This window comes from Protopterus annectens, chromosome 9.part0 (assembly GCF_019279795.1).
Source record: "Protopterus annectens isolate FY-2018-M chromosome 9.part0, PAN1.0, whole genome shotgun sequence".
Classification (NCBI taxonomy): Eukaryota; Metazoa; Chordata; order Ceratodontiformes; family Protopteridae; genus Protopterus; species Protopterus annectens.
The window spans coordinates 1,238,803,582-1,238,819,847 of record NC_056743.1 but is presented as its reverse complement, the minus strand read 5'-3'; positions in this window follow the sequence as shown (position 1 = coordinate 1,238,819,847).

The window sequence follows — 16,266 nt, the reverse complement described above, 5'->3', positions numbered from 1 at the left end:
TGTTATAGATATATTTCTGACAGTTATGATGTCTGGCAATCAGTTGTATGTCATTATTTGCTCACTTCACTTTACTTCTCTCTCCTTTCCCTCTTTGTATTTTCCTCTATTCCTCGTCTCTTTCCCATCTCCTTACTAAGACCCTACACTAGAATTTCCCTCATCCTTCTTGCTACTCTCCTTCTATGAAGAGAAAAAAAAAAGATTCAAACCTGAAAATAAGGGATGTGGTATTTTATCTGTATTTTTATCGTATCTAAACTCTAATGTATCTGTTACTGAAGTTAAATGCCTTGTAACTGTAATTTGTTTTTAAATTCTGTCTGTTCTTTTGGAGCTTTTCTCCCTAGGCCTCTACTGAAAATGGACATATATCCAGCTAGACTAGCCCGGTCAACAAATGTTAAATTAATTAATTAATTAATTAATTAACTTCTGGGATCATCCCACTGATTTACCAGGGGGACAGGGTGACAGGCAGGGGACTTACACCAATTATCTGGACTTTCTGACAATATCTGTGCAGTTGTGGGGTATGATTCTGCATACAGCTTACTACCACTCCCAGGATTCGAACCATGGCTGTGTGTGCTAAAAATGCAACATTTCACATCTCAGTTGAGTGTGTTATTTGGGTTATGTTATCTATTTTTTCACTGTTTTCTGTCTAAGTCTCTCTCAGTTGTACAATCTGACCTTGTGATTACAACAGTTGTATACAGACATTCCTACACATTTTATTTATGTAGCACAGTGTGGTAACAGTGCTTAATACAACAGTACTATTAAAAGATTGCAACACTACATTGCCTATGATACCAGAGTAAACACAAGCAGTCCAGGAGTTAGACCTTTATTGCCAGGCTATTAAACATTTATTTACATACAACCTAAAAACTGTAACGGAGACTCTACTGATGTAAAACAACCAAATAATCCAAAAATCAGTATGGGAAGACCGCAACCACTCACTTTGTATCACTGACTTTATTAACGTAAGCAAACTACAATAAAACGTTTTCATCAATCCAAATTCTTGACTTCATCAGATACACATTGTAGCCAAGCCATGTCTTAAATACATAACACAATCAATCATTCAATTATTAATTTGAATATCTTAAAGAAACACTTGCTTAAAACTACATGAAAAAACCACTGAATAAATATATCAAGCCTTAAAAACAATTAAAAAAAAAAAACATCACTTTACGTATATGCAAATGTATAAAACATGAAAATGCATATATATTTAAAAATGTACTTAAGATACCAATATTATTACCTAATATTCATTTATAAATCACAGGGGGAATAAGGAATTACACTCTACCAGCTTTTAATTTAAGAAGAGGCATTGTAGATATAGTGTCATTTAAGCCTGGAACCTTGTTTGCTTCTAATAAAATCTGCCAGTATGTTTCCCTATGTTCCAATTTCACCTCCCATGGGCCACCACAATTGTCTCTAACCATTGTTTCTAAGACAAAAAAATTCATATCTTGCCTTGGGGCAAACTGAAAGGTGTTGATAAAGGGCATTATTAGAATTTTCTTTCTGGATTTCATAAAAATGTTCATAAATTCTCCTCCTAAGATGTCTTTCGGTTTTGCCAACATAAAATGCTGGACATTCTAGGCAAGATACCAAATATATAACCCCCTGACTGTTACAATTTGAGAATTTTGTAGACTTACATACAACCTATATGAGACTCTTCCTGCCATATTATCTGGTTTATTTAGTACATGCCATACACAAAACAGGTTTTATACTTGCAATTAACTTTCTACTACTTTTTGATTTATTTCTTGTGACAGTACATGCAAGATTATTACTAACCTGCATCACGATCCAGCCTCTGCAGTCTACAGGCATGGGCTTCCCGATTAACAGCCAGCTCATCTGCCGCTGTCAAAGACATAAGAGGAATATTTAGCCATACCTATCCATAATATACATGAGCCGGCAATTATTAAACAGGTAGTAGACTGATACTTACACATGGCTGGGATATCACCCGTCTGCCTAGACTCTTGGATCCACTGATCCGAATGCTCCCTCTTTCCCCGTTTCAGGTCAACATAGTGATGCCTGACCTGCTCACCAGTTTGAGGGATGCCAGTGGCACTGGTGAGGTCATGGGCGAGACGATTCCAGCTTCCACTTTATATTGGGAACCCTGGTACTGGCCCTGCAGCAGTCTCTGGTCATGGTCTTTAACAAGGAGCCCTGCCATGACTTTGGACTCCCTGATGCCCCAGCGCTGCACCCAAAAGCACGATCCTTCACCCACACTGGCCATAGTGCGTACAGGAGGAAGTTGCAACCAGTTATGAGATGTATTCCCACCTGTGGGGTTTAAATACAGCCAATGTCTTTCATTTTGCCATGATTGGATGATTTTGAATGCTAAGCTATGGGCAAACCTGCTTACCTAAGGTTGGCATTGCTTAAAGGGGTATACCAATGGGCAAACTGATTTAGCTGGCCTACACATTGCTTATACCTAGTAAGCAGGGTTGTGCAATGCTTAGTGTTGCTTAATTTTAAATTTGCACAGTATTTGCTGTTTGGCATTGATTTATCATTCATTACATGTTATATATTTATTTGGTATCCCTGATTCATGTGTACAAACATTGTATGGGCTCCTTGTGTTTATTGGGGGATTTCAACACTTTATTACAATGACACCTCACATTTGGAGTTAATGCAGTACTCCATTTCACATACTTATGTTGTGTAGTAGGTTATACAACATAACCAAAAGACACACTGTGAGAGGAGAAACTGAAGCACTGGACAGTGTGAGATTTATATTTTACCAAATTATTTCATTAAATTACATGTAATACAATATAAGATGTTTTTATTAACATTTGAATATTTGTATTAGTATTTATTGGTTTTCATATTTTAAACATGTTTTTATGAAGAGTTTTATTGGCTATTTATCCATTTATCTATTTATTTAAAGTATTTACTGTCAAATGTCCCTTCAAATAGAACACCCTTACATCCATCCATTTACATTTATGGAGAGTTCATAGTATTATTTGTTGTAATTTTCTATTTTGACCACAAGGTGGGAGTATTGTCTTTCAGAACAAAGTTCTGCTTCAGTTTTTTTATATATGTGTTCATATTCATGTATATAAACCAATATACACATAAACATTTTATATGTTATGATATTAGGTTTGCAAATTGTATCACTCTATATCTACATCTATTTATATATTTATTTACATATATAAGTGTTCATTTTCAATGTTTTTATAAAAAGGTTTGGGAAGAGAATGAGAGATGTTAATACATATTCATGAGGAGACGTTCTTCTTTCATTATCATTAGGTGATTTAAAAGCTTGTCAGCACATAAATATGTGGTATTAATTAAATGTCTTTGTCTGATGAAGTCTGTTTGTTCCAAGGACGAAAAACGTGGTGATTCGTTAAACGTTTTACCTGGATTATTTGCACAATAAAACAATTTTTGTTTTTATATCCATCGGCTGTCCGGTGCTTCAGTTTCTCCTCTCGCAGTGTGTTTTTTTTGGTTATTGGTCTATTTTCGCACTGTACCTCACGTCTTGGTTTATTAGGTTATACAACATAAAACTGTATATAGATTCCTTTCACGTGTAAATTTTGATTTTGCTATAGTGACAATCTGTTTGGAGATACCTCAATCGTATGTACTGCTGTGATGGCTTACTGGTTAACTACTGTGACCATAGTTTACAGGGTCCTGGGTTCAAGGGCTGTTTATTTTCTTGCTGGACAGAACAGCAGCTGTTGGATACAGAATGATTAAGGCACTTTTAAGCAGTTGTAAGTGGGTTTGCGCAGCAGTAAGCAATGCTAACTTCTGGTTAAATATGCTTACAGGGAGTTAGCTTCAATATTGCTTAACCTGTGTGTGCATTGCTTATCCCACACAGACTGGCTTAAACCCACTTACTACTGCTTAAAAGTGCTTACTCCTGCTTACCCCCACACTAATTTAGACAGAAATGAAACATGGCTCTTGGGAAAGTGGTGGATTTGGACATTCTATGGATTTATCATTCATTACACATTATACCTTCATTTCGTATCCCTGATTCATGTGTACATATACTGTATGGGGCACTTTTGTTTATCTGTGGATTTTACCACATTATTACAATGACAACTCACATCTGCATTTAATGCACTACTCCAGTTTACAAATATATGTTATTTAGCAGGTTATATGGCAAAACATTTTCATACAGTGATTTCACATGGAAAATGGAATTTACTACAGTGAGAATTGAACCTGGAATGTCTGTTCACAAAGGGAACACTCTGACCACTACACTATTGCAGTACTGATGTTGTTGCATGTATCTTGCTATTTATCATCTTGTGCCATTTAAGCTACAGTATGCATAGCTAAGCAATGGGTAAACCTGCTCACCTATGGCTAAATTCAATCTGTTTGATAAAAAAAAAATTCTGCTGCTATTTTCTCTTGGAAGTTTGGCAGACATCCTAGCAACCCCCCATACCACTCAACCTCTTCAGGCACACTATCTGGACAAAGCTTGACAAATTGTCGTATAACTATGGACATATTTTCATTATTGCTCTTATAAACTTGGGACAGTTGCTAGGCTAACAGGATTTGTTTTAATATACGTTTTATCATGGATATGAAGTCGGACACTGAAATGTATGCATTATTTACCAACTCTAATCTTGAGATCATCCCAGTGATTTGCCAGGACAATTGGGGTGCTGTATGGCTGTGACATGTGGACATTCTGAGATGATTTGTATAGATGGGAGGTATGCAGCCTCCTATGAACATTCTCACTCATTATTATTGCCGGGCGGCACTTCCTGAGTGCAGGGGCATGTGTATTGTGAGAGGTCTGCTTTCAGACACACCCCCTGCACTCGTCCGCACTCCATGTCCATTTAGGACCAGAGACAGTGCGCCTTCATTAGTATGCATGGGGTGCTGCCGTGCTGCTCTTAAATGGACATTTCCATGCAGGAATAAGCTATTCCTGCACAGAACCTTACTGAATCCCAGAGCGTGTATCTGTGCTTTATCATATATGTGCAAAACTTCATCCATTGTTCATTTTTAATAAATGTGTGTGGGAAAAATAAAAAAAAAATAAAGTCAGTGTTCCAGTTTTGCTCTTTTACGTTTTGGCAAGGAGGGAATATATGTTCAGTCTGTAACAGTGTTTCTCAAATGGTGAGGCCCAGACCTATTTCAAGGGAGTTCCAAGGAATTCCAAAATGTGTACTCATAAAGTTCACAATAAAATATTGCATTTCTATAAGATATCAGGCTAACTGCAGAAGGATGAAGGATAACAGGGAATGACTATGCATATCTGATGGCAACTCATTAGGGCAAGAATAATGTACTTAGCTCAGTCGTGATTATTTCAAGTCTGTGTCTTTTTGGGTTGGGAGTCTGTCTCTGGGTAATATTGCATGTGTGTTTTTGTATAAGGTGACCCAGAGAACTATCTTCATATCCAGAAGTGTCTCAAGGCTTTGTTGCGGTTTGAGAGAAGCTAACTCTGAAAGTTTTGGAGCCTGTGGTCGCTAAGACCTTGTTGACCCAATGCTATATGAATTACTATAATCCAATCATCCTACAACCTAGGAAAAGCATGATGGATGGTAATAACCTGTTAAAATTAGATAAGTACACCAAAAGAAAAAGAGACAGGTATATCCCCAATGTCTATCAAGACACAGAACAAGCTGTATCCCTGCATGTATCACAGTGCTACCGTGACCAAATCCAAGAACGAAAGGACTTGCATCAAAATGGGGTACAGAAAAAAATATGTGAATACTACTATCTGTCATTTTGCATTTCATCAATACTTAAACAGTAAAATGTTATGAAACAAATTAGGTGCTTTTTTATATTATCTCAGAGGATGGGCTAATTGAAGTTACTACTTTCCCTTTTATCCAAATCTGTGCAACCTCATAACTGGCATATGGATATAGAGGCAGAGTCCCCATGTTGCAGGGTGTAAGGGACTACAGTGTCCTCTACAAAAATGATGATGTGTGACTATTGTCACATGATTTTTACTTGAATTTGGTCTCTGCATTATACTGAGGCTTAGGTATTTCAGTTCTGATATTATGAGTCTCCACAGTGACAGACTCACCATTTCATTTTGAATACAAAATGTAGATTGGACTTGAGTGCCTTTTAGCTTTTTGGTGACCTGCAGTCCTAAGCATGGCCCAACACCATGAACTTTATCATGGAAGATCATATGCAAACCAGGCTGGCCATCTTTTTTCTTTCTTTTTTGTCCCTTAACTTCCCACAAAAGTGGACCTGTCAAAATACTATTTATATGTACTTGATCAGGTAAGAAGTAAGTAAACCAGCCCAAATATTTTAGAGCATTTATTTATTTTTTTAGAGAGGTAGTTGCTTGCTTGTTTGTTTATTTATTTGGCAATTTAATAATGTGGGACAAAACTGAGAGAGCTGATCCAGAAAAAGCTTTCCAGCCATGACATAAATATAAGAATAATTCAGGCAGATTAGACAAATATTAATTTCTGAGATATAACATCACATACAGTGCATAACATGAATAAAGTACAGAGTTAAGAGACACCAAACAAAAAGTGCAATAACATCTTTTAAAAGAGCTATACTTCTTCCTATGTACTGATCAAAGACATTGTTCAAATATTTAAACATGTATAGGTTACTGAGTCTTTTATTTCAAGTAAATAATAAAAAGGGGGATGCTAACCATTGTTTCTGAAACATATACATTTGTGTTCCATAAAAATTCATGGTGTTAGCTTTGTTTGGAAGTCCTGTAACATTATCTGGTACTGACTGTATTGAAACTGTTATTCCAACAGGTAGGCTTAATCATTAAGAATGTTCTCTCACCTGTGGCCAGTGTGAAGTGGAAGGTCATAAGTGAGATGGTGTCCTGTTTGGTGCATGTAGGAAAACAGAGAATGTATTCCCTCTTGAACATTATCCTTACAGCTTTCATCTCAAACAGATCTTCCAGAAAGAAACAACTGCATAATTCAATCCCTTCACAAGCTTGGCTTAGAAAGTCTCACAGACAAGTTTCTAATTCAATATGGTAACTTAATTTACCCCTTCCTCAGATATACCACTTGTTTAACCTTTCTCATGCACAATATAAACTTCCAGTAAACATGACCATACCTAAGTGGGATTCATGTCAATTCATCAAAGCTAATTCAAGTGAACAGAAACAAATAGAAAACTTTCCACTGAGACTACCTTCAGCAAACGGTACAACACATTTTTTTCAGGGGGGTAAGTCCCCTTGCACCCCCATGACCTTGTACTTGTATATATATCAACTTTGAGGTTGCACAACAGTGGGGAAAAAGCAAACTTCACTTTGGGCAAAAGTAGATTTGGTGAACTGTATTCTTCATACTTTTTGCATTCACAGAAACTGTGTTTGCCCAAATTAAATGTTTCTCCTAAATGCACCTGCCCAACTAATAATTTAGAATGTTGGTCTATCTTTTTCTCCTTGCTCATCTAGGAAAACTACTACCAACTCACTACCTGCCTTTAGTAATATAAAATGTTTGCCTCACACCACATTGGACTTACAAAGCATACAAATATTTCAGTTGTATTAAACACCCATATGAATTGCAGCCTATCTAACATAAATAAAAGACACCTTACTTTAAGTTCACTAAAGACTTTTGACCCAGTAGACACCTTACTTTGAGTTCACAAAGGCTTTTGACCCAGTAAATCATAAGTTACTGCTAAACTCTCTTGCATACTCCAGTTTTGGTTTTGCTACCTTTCAATGTTTCACCAGTTGCCTCATTAACAAAAAAGTTTAGGGTTAAATGTAACAATAATTCTTCATCTGTTCATCATTATTACTCAAGTATCCCAAGGTTCAGTATTGTCCTTCATCTTTCTGTGCATTATCACATCACCTCAGAACCTTAAGTTGTCAAACCTTATCCACTGTACAAATTATCTTGTATTTTACAAATCTACTTCCAACTACAAAACAGTATTACAAAATCTCCACCATATTTTGAACATAATCTCCAAAATATTTTGAGCAACCTACATCAGTGGATAACCAAAAAGCAAGTCACCACAAATCTAACAAAGTTTGAAACGTTGTTTTCTGGCTTTCCCACAAAAACTCAGCAGTCTATTTCCTCTTTTATTCCCCTTTCTGATAATAATCAAGATATATGTCTTATGATTTAAGTAATTAGATATCACATTGCATCATTATTTAACTATTACCATATATCATCAACAACTGGGAGTCAAAACTCAATTCTGCCGTTTGTGGATGATATAGAATATCTCACTTCTTTTCCCAAGAAGGGAGATCACCCACAGAGAAAAACAGCTTAAAACCAGTTAGAAAATGACTTACCTTTACATGACAATGTCTCCAAAAAAAAAAACAAAAAAACTTGTATGACTTTCAAACCCTGTCTAATAGAATCTGCCATTTTATCTTCCTTTTATCTGACAACAAACATCACTGTATCATATGTCAGTAGGCCAACATATTCTATATGAAACAACATGGTGATCTTAACCTACTTTGCCTTATTCACAAAGTCATATTAGTTGAAGTTAGGGAGTGCCTCCAAAGTGAAAGATTTGGAGTAGAAGGTCTAACACAGGTTACATCACAGCATGATGAAGTCAGTCCCCAAAGTAAGGAGAAACAGGAAGATCAGGAGACATCTGAAGAAGATATATGGACATGGGAAAGAAAAAGAGATTTAATATGGTGTAATATTTATGCACAGGAGGAAACAAAACTAACCAATACAAAAGGAGCAGCACCAAAGATATTTGAAGAGAAATACAGGCAAAGGAATCCAGACATGGAAAACTTTACAATACAAAAACTAAGAAGACAAAGAGGAAAGTAGAAAAGGAAATTAACAGTGGAGAAGTTAAAGAAATAGAAAATGAGGTTATGGAATACCTGCAAAGTGAAGGATTCAGTGTAGAAAAGAATGCAGAAAGCACCACAACAGGATAGTGCAATGGATAACCAAATTAAGGGGAAACCAGTGGAACAGGAAGGAATTGATCAAGATATTTTGGACCCTTCTACAGGAAACCGGTATAAATGTTCACTTGAAGCTAGACAGCAAGGAAAGGGACAGGAAACTCTGGAAACTCTGATACAGTCAACGTTGAGGAGTGATAGACCAGTGAGTTCCCACATGACAGAGCAATGGATGGCACAGGATGAAATTGAAGAGAAGGTGCCACAGGAAGATGCTATAGAACTTTCTATAGAATGGTCGGAGGAAATGTAAAACAAGGGATGTTCCCTCAGTTTGGAAGAAAATGAGCTAAGAGAAGAGTTGCTTGATTTAATAGATATGGATAGATATATTAAGATCAATGAGAGAACCAGACTGCAGAAGGTCAATAAAACCCAAAAAAAGTCAGAAGTCTGATAAAACAAATGAATGCAGTAATTAGGACTGTCCATAGAGATATAACAGAACTAAACAGGGTATATTACTGCACTGCTAAATTAATAACTGATAAAGTTCTACCACAAGGACACAGGGTAGTGAGGGAAAGAAAGGGGAGAAATTGAATACGATCATGGAAGTATTGAATACAGAAAACTATAAGGCAATTAAGACAAGAAGTGTCACTGTTAAAAGACTATAGAAGATGGAATATATCATTACTAAGAAAGATAGATGTGATAAAAGCAATGTGCAGTGTTAGAAGAGACCAGGATCTATCATGCACTATCACAAATAACAAACAAAAAAATTCAGCACAAGTGGAAAAACTTAGAAGATACACAGATAACTATAAAGGAAAAGTACAAAATAAACAATTTATTGATGCCCCAAAAAAGTTTTATATAGAATTGGGAAATAAGGTAAAAGGAATTGAAAAACTGCCAAAAAAGAGGAAATAGATACATTTTGGAGAAGTATATATGAAGATCCTGAGAAACATAACAAGATGCTAAATGGATAGAAGAAGTAAAAGAAAGAATAAGAAGTTTAAAGGTGCAGGATATGAAATGGGATGAAGTAACAGCCAGAGAGATTGAAACAAAGTTAAGAAAAGCCTCTAACTGGAAAAAACAGACCCAGATGCAGTACCTATCTTTTGGTTAAAAGTATTAACATCTTTGCATGAAGATTTAGCCATGAGTAAGAACTATTTATATGCACACCCCAAACAGACACCAACCTAGCTAACAACAGGCAAAACAATGCTACTACATAAGAGTGAACTTGCAAGCTACCCTAAAAATTATAGACCAATAACTGCCTTTCGATGATGTATAAACTCTATACAGGAATTGATGCTGACAGGGTTTATAGTCATTTAGAAGAAAACTCAATTATGGCAGTAGAACAAAAGTGCAATAAAGGAAAGTCATATGGAGCAAAAAAGATGATTTCTTGTTAAATAAAGTCATAGTGAAGAACTGTAAAAAGGGGAAGAATCTAAGTATGGCATGGATTGACTACAAAAAAAATTGATAGTATCCCACATTCATGGATAAAAGAGTCCTTAAAAATGTATCAGATACACCCTACACTGATTGTCTACATTACAATGACCATGAAACAGTGTCAGACTACTTTGCAATTAAGCCATGATAAAGGAAAAATTATTAACCAAAGGATAACAATTCAAAGAGGGATATTCCAGGGAGACTCTTTCTCAATGCTGCTATTCTGCTTTGCCCTTAGCCCATTAAGCTGTCTACTTTAACAGCTTAGGCCATGGCTATAATTTGGCTCCTAGAAAACAACAAAGTGTAAAGGTAAAGACTTCTCATCTTCTCTGTGTCATTGATTTAAAACTGTATAGCTCATCAGATGAGGAACTGAAAGCATAACTGCAAGTTGTCAAAACTTTTTTAGATGATATAAGAATATCATTTGTTTTCAGTAAATGTGCAAAAGCAACCTTTAAAGCAGGAAAACTGCAACGCCAGGAAAACATCAGTTTGGGACAATAATGTGATATAAAAGAACTTGAGCAAGAAGGAGTGTATAAATATTTGGGAACTGATGAAGGAGCAACAACAAAACACGAGCAAATGTGAATAAAACTTAGTAAGGAATACTTAAAAAGACTTAAATTAATCTTGAAAACAGCACTGACATCTAGGAACAAAATCCAAGCTATAAACCAATTTCCTCTTCCTGTCCTAACCTACAGTTTTGGAGAGATTGACAGGCCCCAAAATGTGTTGAATAGATTAGCTAGGAAAGCAAGAAGGGTGCTTCATGTGCACCAAATTATTTATAAAAAGCAATACATACCAAGATTATGTGTCTATATTATCTTATCGAAGTTTCAGAATATAGAATCTGATATGGTTGACACCATATCATCAAATTCTGAAACATTGAAAGATAAGAAAAAATGCCTAAAAACAAAAATAAATAAAAACTTACCTTTGCAAGCAGGGGGGCAAGCCCCCCTTCACCCCCCTACTTAAATATACCAACTCCGAGGCTGCACTACATTGAACTAAATGAAATCTCCCCTTATGGAGATTTCCATTTAAACATTCAAAGTTTTTTGCATTTGCTAATCTGATGCCGACAATATCAGTTTCGATATTGTCGGCCTTCGACGTGAAATAGACCCATGATTATATATCTCCCATTCCGAATGAGAGATGGGCCTCCTTGAAACTGATTATATGTATAAATCTACAATCATGGGACTCCATACTTATCTTCTGAACTCACAAGACCCAAATGTGGTGAAAGTTTGGAAACATGAGGAGAATAAATCTAAGATGACTTCTCTGCTTAATCTATCAGAAGAATATCAGCATCAAGCAGGACTGAAAATCAAACCAGAAGTAGATAAAAAATCAGGCAGCAACTGAATGCGCCAAAAAAACAAAAGAAACAATATAAGGTGATGGACCAGATAAGAAGGCAAGAAATGTGGAAAAAGCATAAATATAGTTGAAAGTATAGAAAACTTCTGGAAGAACCTCATGTTGATCAGGAATGAACACAGGAATGGTTGAGGAACGGCGAATTCAAACCAAGAGATGAAAGGTTAATATTGGAGGCCCAAGATAGTAGGCTGTATATACATTGCTTTACAAAGTCCATTGAAAATGTGGGAGAAACAGACAAATGTAGGTTTTGTAAAACTGAATTGAAAACAGTTGCACACCTCATTGCTAGTTGTGATATACTAATGGCAGAAGGAGTGTATACTGAAAGGCATAATAATGTGGCAAGACTGTTGCACTGGGGATTGTGCAAACATTATGGTATTGAAGTGGCTAAAAAACACTGGAAACATGAGCCGCAAAACATCATAGAAAATGAAGTCTACATCACATGGGATCATCCATTACCAACAGTTCAAAAGATAGATGCTAGAAAACTGGATACAGTGGTCCAAGAAAAGAAGACAAAAGTAACATTGATCATTGAAATCACCACACCCAGTGACTACAGTGTGTTGCATACAGAGAGAAACAAAGTCATAAAATATCAGGATTTGTATGCAGAAATTAGAGCAATGTGGAAGAATGATACCCAGACAGTTCCAATAGTAGTAGGAGCAATGGGTCTTATAAAAAAAGAGTCTACAATCGTATTTAGATATGCTACTAATACATGTAGCTTGGTACGAATTGCAGAAGTAGTCATTACTGTGCACATTGCGGGTGCTACAAAGAGCACTACTGGCTGACATCAAAGAATGAAACAATACTAATTTCATGAACTTTAATCGTACTTTGACTTAGGAATGGGGTCAATGCCCTTCATGCTATTAGAAACCCAAAAGATTTGGAGAAATTAAAAAGACTGAAACCATATGTAGTGACTCCACTTTTCCTGTCAGTCACTCCCTATCATCTTCACAGTAACACCAAGCATACTCTGTATGAATAGTAATGCTGTTAAGAAATTGGGTTTTGAAAAGGTAAAGTGAAAGTTTCAGTTAGGGACAGTGTTAACGTTATAGTCAGGGATTTCCTGCACACAGCACCTTACTCATATGTGCTAATCCTAACCCTGACTTTCCCCTCAACCCAACCTACACATTTCCTTACAAAAAAAATCACCTACCAGTACCACTGCATCTAACATTAGTATACACAGACACACACACACACACACACACACACACACACACACACACACACACACACACACACACACACATACATCCCAATGTCAAAATTTTCTTTACAATGACACAGGCACAACACAAAAATTATCCCAGGCCTCACTCTAACCCTAACCCAAAATATTCACAAATACATGGCATTCTCCAATTGCTAAAACAGCCTGCAGTTAATTCTGTTGAGACATTTCATTGAAAGCATATTTAGTAGAGACTCAGAATGTCAACCCAAGTCATCAAATCTTGATTACATCAAATACAAGACCATAGACATCCTGCACCTACAAGCAAATATAAAGGAAATGCAAGATCACGGAACGGCAAGCAAACCAACACAGTAGTAAAATGCAATGCAGTTATATAAACTAACACAAAAAAAAACAGACATCGTTGAAGGTATCCCACAATTCTAATTGAAGTAAGCTGAATTATATTATATATTCAGTTTTATGCAAATTAGCTGTGCAGACATTTGGAGCAGATGTGCCCACTTTTCAAGAACCTTTGTCTAGATTTTTCATGTGTGCAGGCTGAGAAGCATGACAGAGTGGAAAGTAATGTAATCTTTGAATGAAAGGAGCTGCTTTTGCAGCTGTAATGTAATATGCTGCATGAGCAGGCAGACAAAGCCAAAGATGATGCGCATTCACTCTAAGGTACATTAAATAAAATTTTATTTTTCTCCCACAAAGGTAGCATGGAAGAACCAAGATTATTGCACCTTTGCATAGGCATTACAAACTGCTTTTGAATTATCTTTATTTCTGAATAATTGGCAGTAACAGTGTCTGTTAAGTCCTGAACCTAATGTAGCAACAATACATGCCAATGCAAGATAAAAAGGTGTATGTTACCTTTTGTACCATTCAGACATGAATAACTTTACTGTTTTTGGATGTTTTTACTAAAATGCAAGAAAAATCCCTTTGCAGAACCTAAGCATCCCTTAATTAATATATATAGCTCTGAAGCATTGTCTAAGCATCTTATATGGAAAAGGATCCATGTACATATTGACTGTATTTATTATGGTGATGTTCAGGTATGCAGTTTCTATTGCTAAGGCAATCTGTGCACAATATGTGGAGTGTCTTTGCAATGAATGGGTGTCAAGCATTTCATGGTGAACTTTACTGTACTTTTTAATGTCTGATGCAATGTTTTAACACTTCAGTAAATCCATACTTTCAGTAAATGTGCTTTTTCTTGGTGATTTCAGCTGTAGTAGTGATTGTGGACAATGTCTTTTATGGAAATTGGCAACCGGGTCTATCTGCATGGTAATTATGTTCAGTATTTAGTATGGTTGAGTCTTATTTGGACTCTCTGAATAAGGAAGTTGTACAGAGTTATAGTATGATATTGTTTATTCTTGCATTTTTTACCACAAAAAGCCACATGAGGTCTACACAGTCATAGGATCATAGGAAGTTACTAGGCAACTGGCCCTGAGGCCCTTACAAGCCTAGCCAAGAATTTAGCCCATGTTCCAACATGTTAGCACCCAATGCCCCTCTCCAGGTGGAATCCCAGGTGTGTATCTTCTGTTCCCCATCCAGCTATCCAGGTTGCACTTAATAAGGGTTAATGAGGTACTCTGCTTGAAGTAGAAAGGGAGATTATTCCACAGAAGGGGTGTCTTTGGGACACAACACCTATTGATGTCTCAAACCAAGTTGAGGTCACGCATGTGGGTTATTTGAGTGGAGCTTGACTTGCAGATATGCAGCAGTCCCATCAAGGCAAGGTCTGAGATTACTTTGTATTCCAGACAGAGGTCACCTCCTCTGAAAAGTCTGTATGAGATTGAGTAGAGGGACAGGGCTTTTAGCCTATCTGTGTAGGGTAGAAGTTTGAGGCTCTGGATTCTCCTTGTGAGGAACCTCTATGGTCTCTCCAGCTGCTGCATGTGTTTTGTAAGGTACATGCCAAAAGGGGCATTGTACTCAATAATGGGTCTTATAAGGGAAGACTACAGGGATGTTATGACCTCATTGTCCCTGGATGAGATACCTTTACTAATGAGGTGAGCCATGTAGAAAGCTTTCCATGCAGCAGAGACAATACAGTAGTCAAAAGTCAGTTTGCTATCAACCTGTGTGCCCAAGTCCCTCCCAAATGGCTGCATGCTTAGGACCTTGTCATTAATGTGATCATTTGTCGGGACATCACTCTCCCCAAAGGGGATGATGATTGATTTTATGGCATTCAGTTTGAGGCCATGTTTCTGGCACGAGTCATTTGTTTGGGTGAGACCCTCTTGGAGGATGTCCACATCACTAGGTGAATTGATAGCAGTGCCCAGCTTGCAGTCATCTGCAAAACTGGTCAGCCATAGCCTATTGATTCTGGCCTGTACCTCAGACAAGTATATCCCAAACAACAGAGGCCCCAAGACCGATCCCTGGGGTACATCACTCATTACGGGTCTACTGCATGAGGTGGCTTCCCCTATTTTTCTTGGTTGGTTCTGTCAATGAGCCAGTTTACTACCCATATGTTAAAATATGGACTGAAGTCTAGTTGAGAGAATTTATATATTATACCCAACTAGGGAAGAGTGTCGAAGGGTTTGGTCAGGTCAAGGTAGGCGGTGTGCACCATCTTCCCTCGTCCATGGTTTTGGTGACTGTCTCAAAGAAGTCAACCAAATTCAGCAATTTAATTCAGTCAACAAACTGGATATCATTGCTGAGTAAGAACTGCTTGTGAATGAAAGTGACTGATCCTCTTTCCATGATCAGGTAAATATTGTGTGCATGTGGGTTTTGTGTGTGCGTGTGTTGGGGGGAGGGGAGTCAAGCAAGAATCACCATCTTAGACTGAGTATAATACCAAGTTTCACATATTCCACTTTGGCCTTTAATGCCTGCATGAAATTTGCTTGCTTTCTGGAATCCAGTGCTCACAAACTTTATATCTGCACTTTTAAATATGCAGAAGATGAAAAGAAAATGAGGGCGGGTACACAAAGAAGTGGGACTCTGCAATACTGAGCAACTGTTGGCAATCATGTTTGGTCAGCAGTAGCTCTAACATCCATATCCATTCTTAGGTTCATAGGTTCAT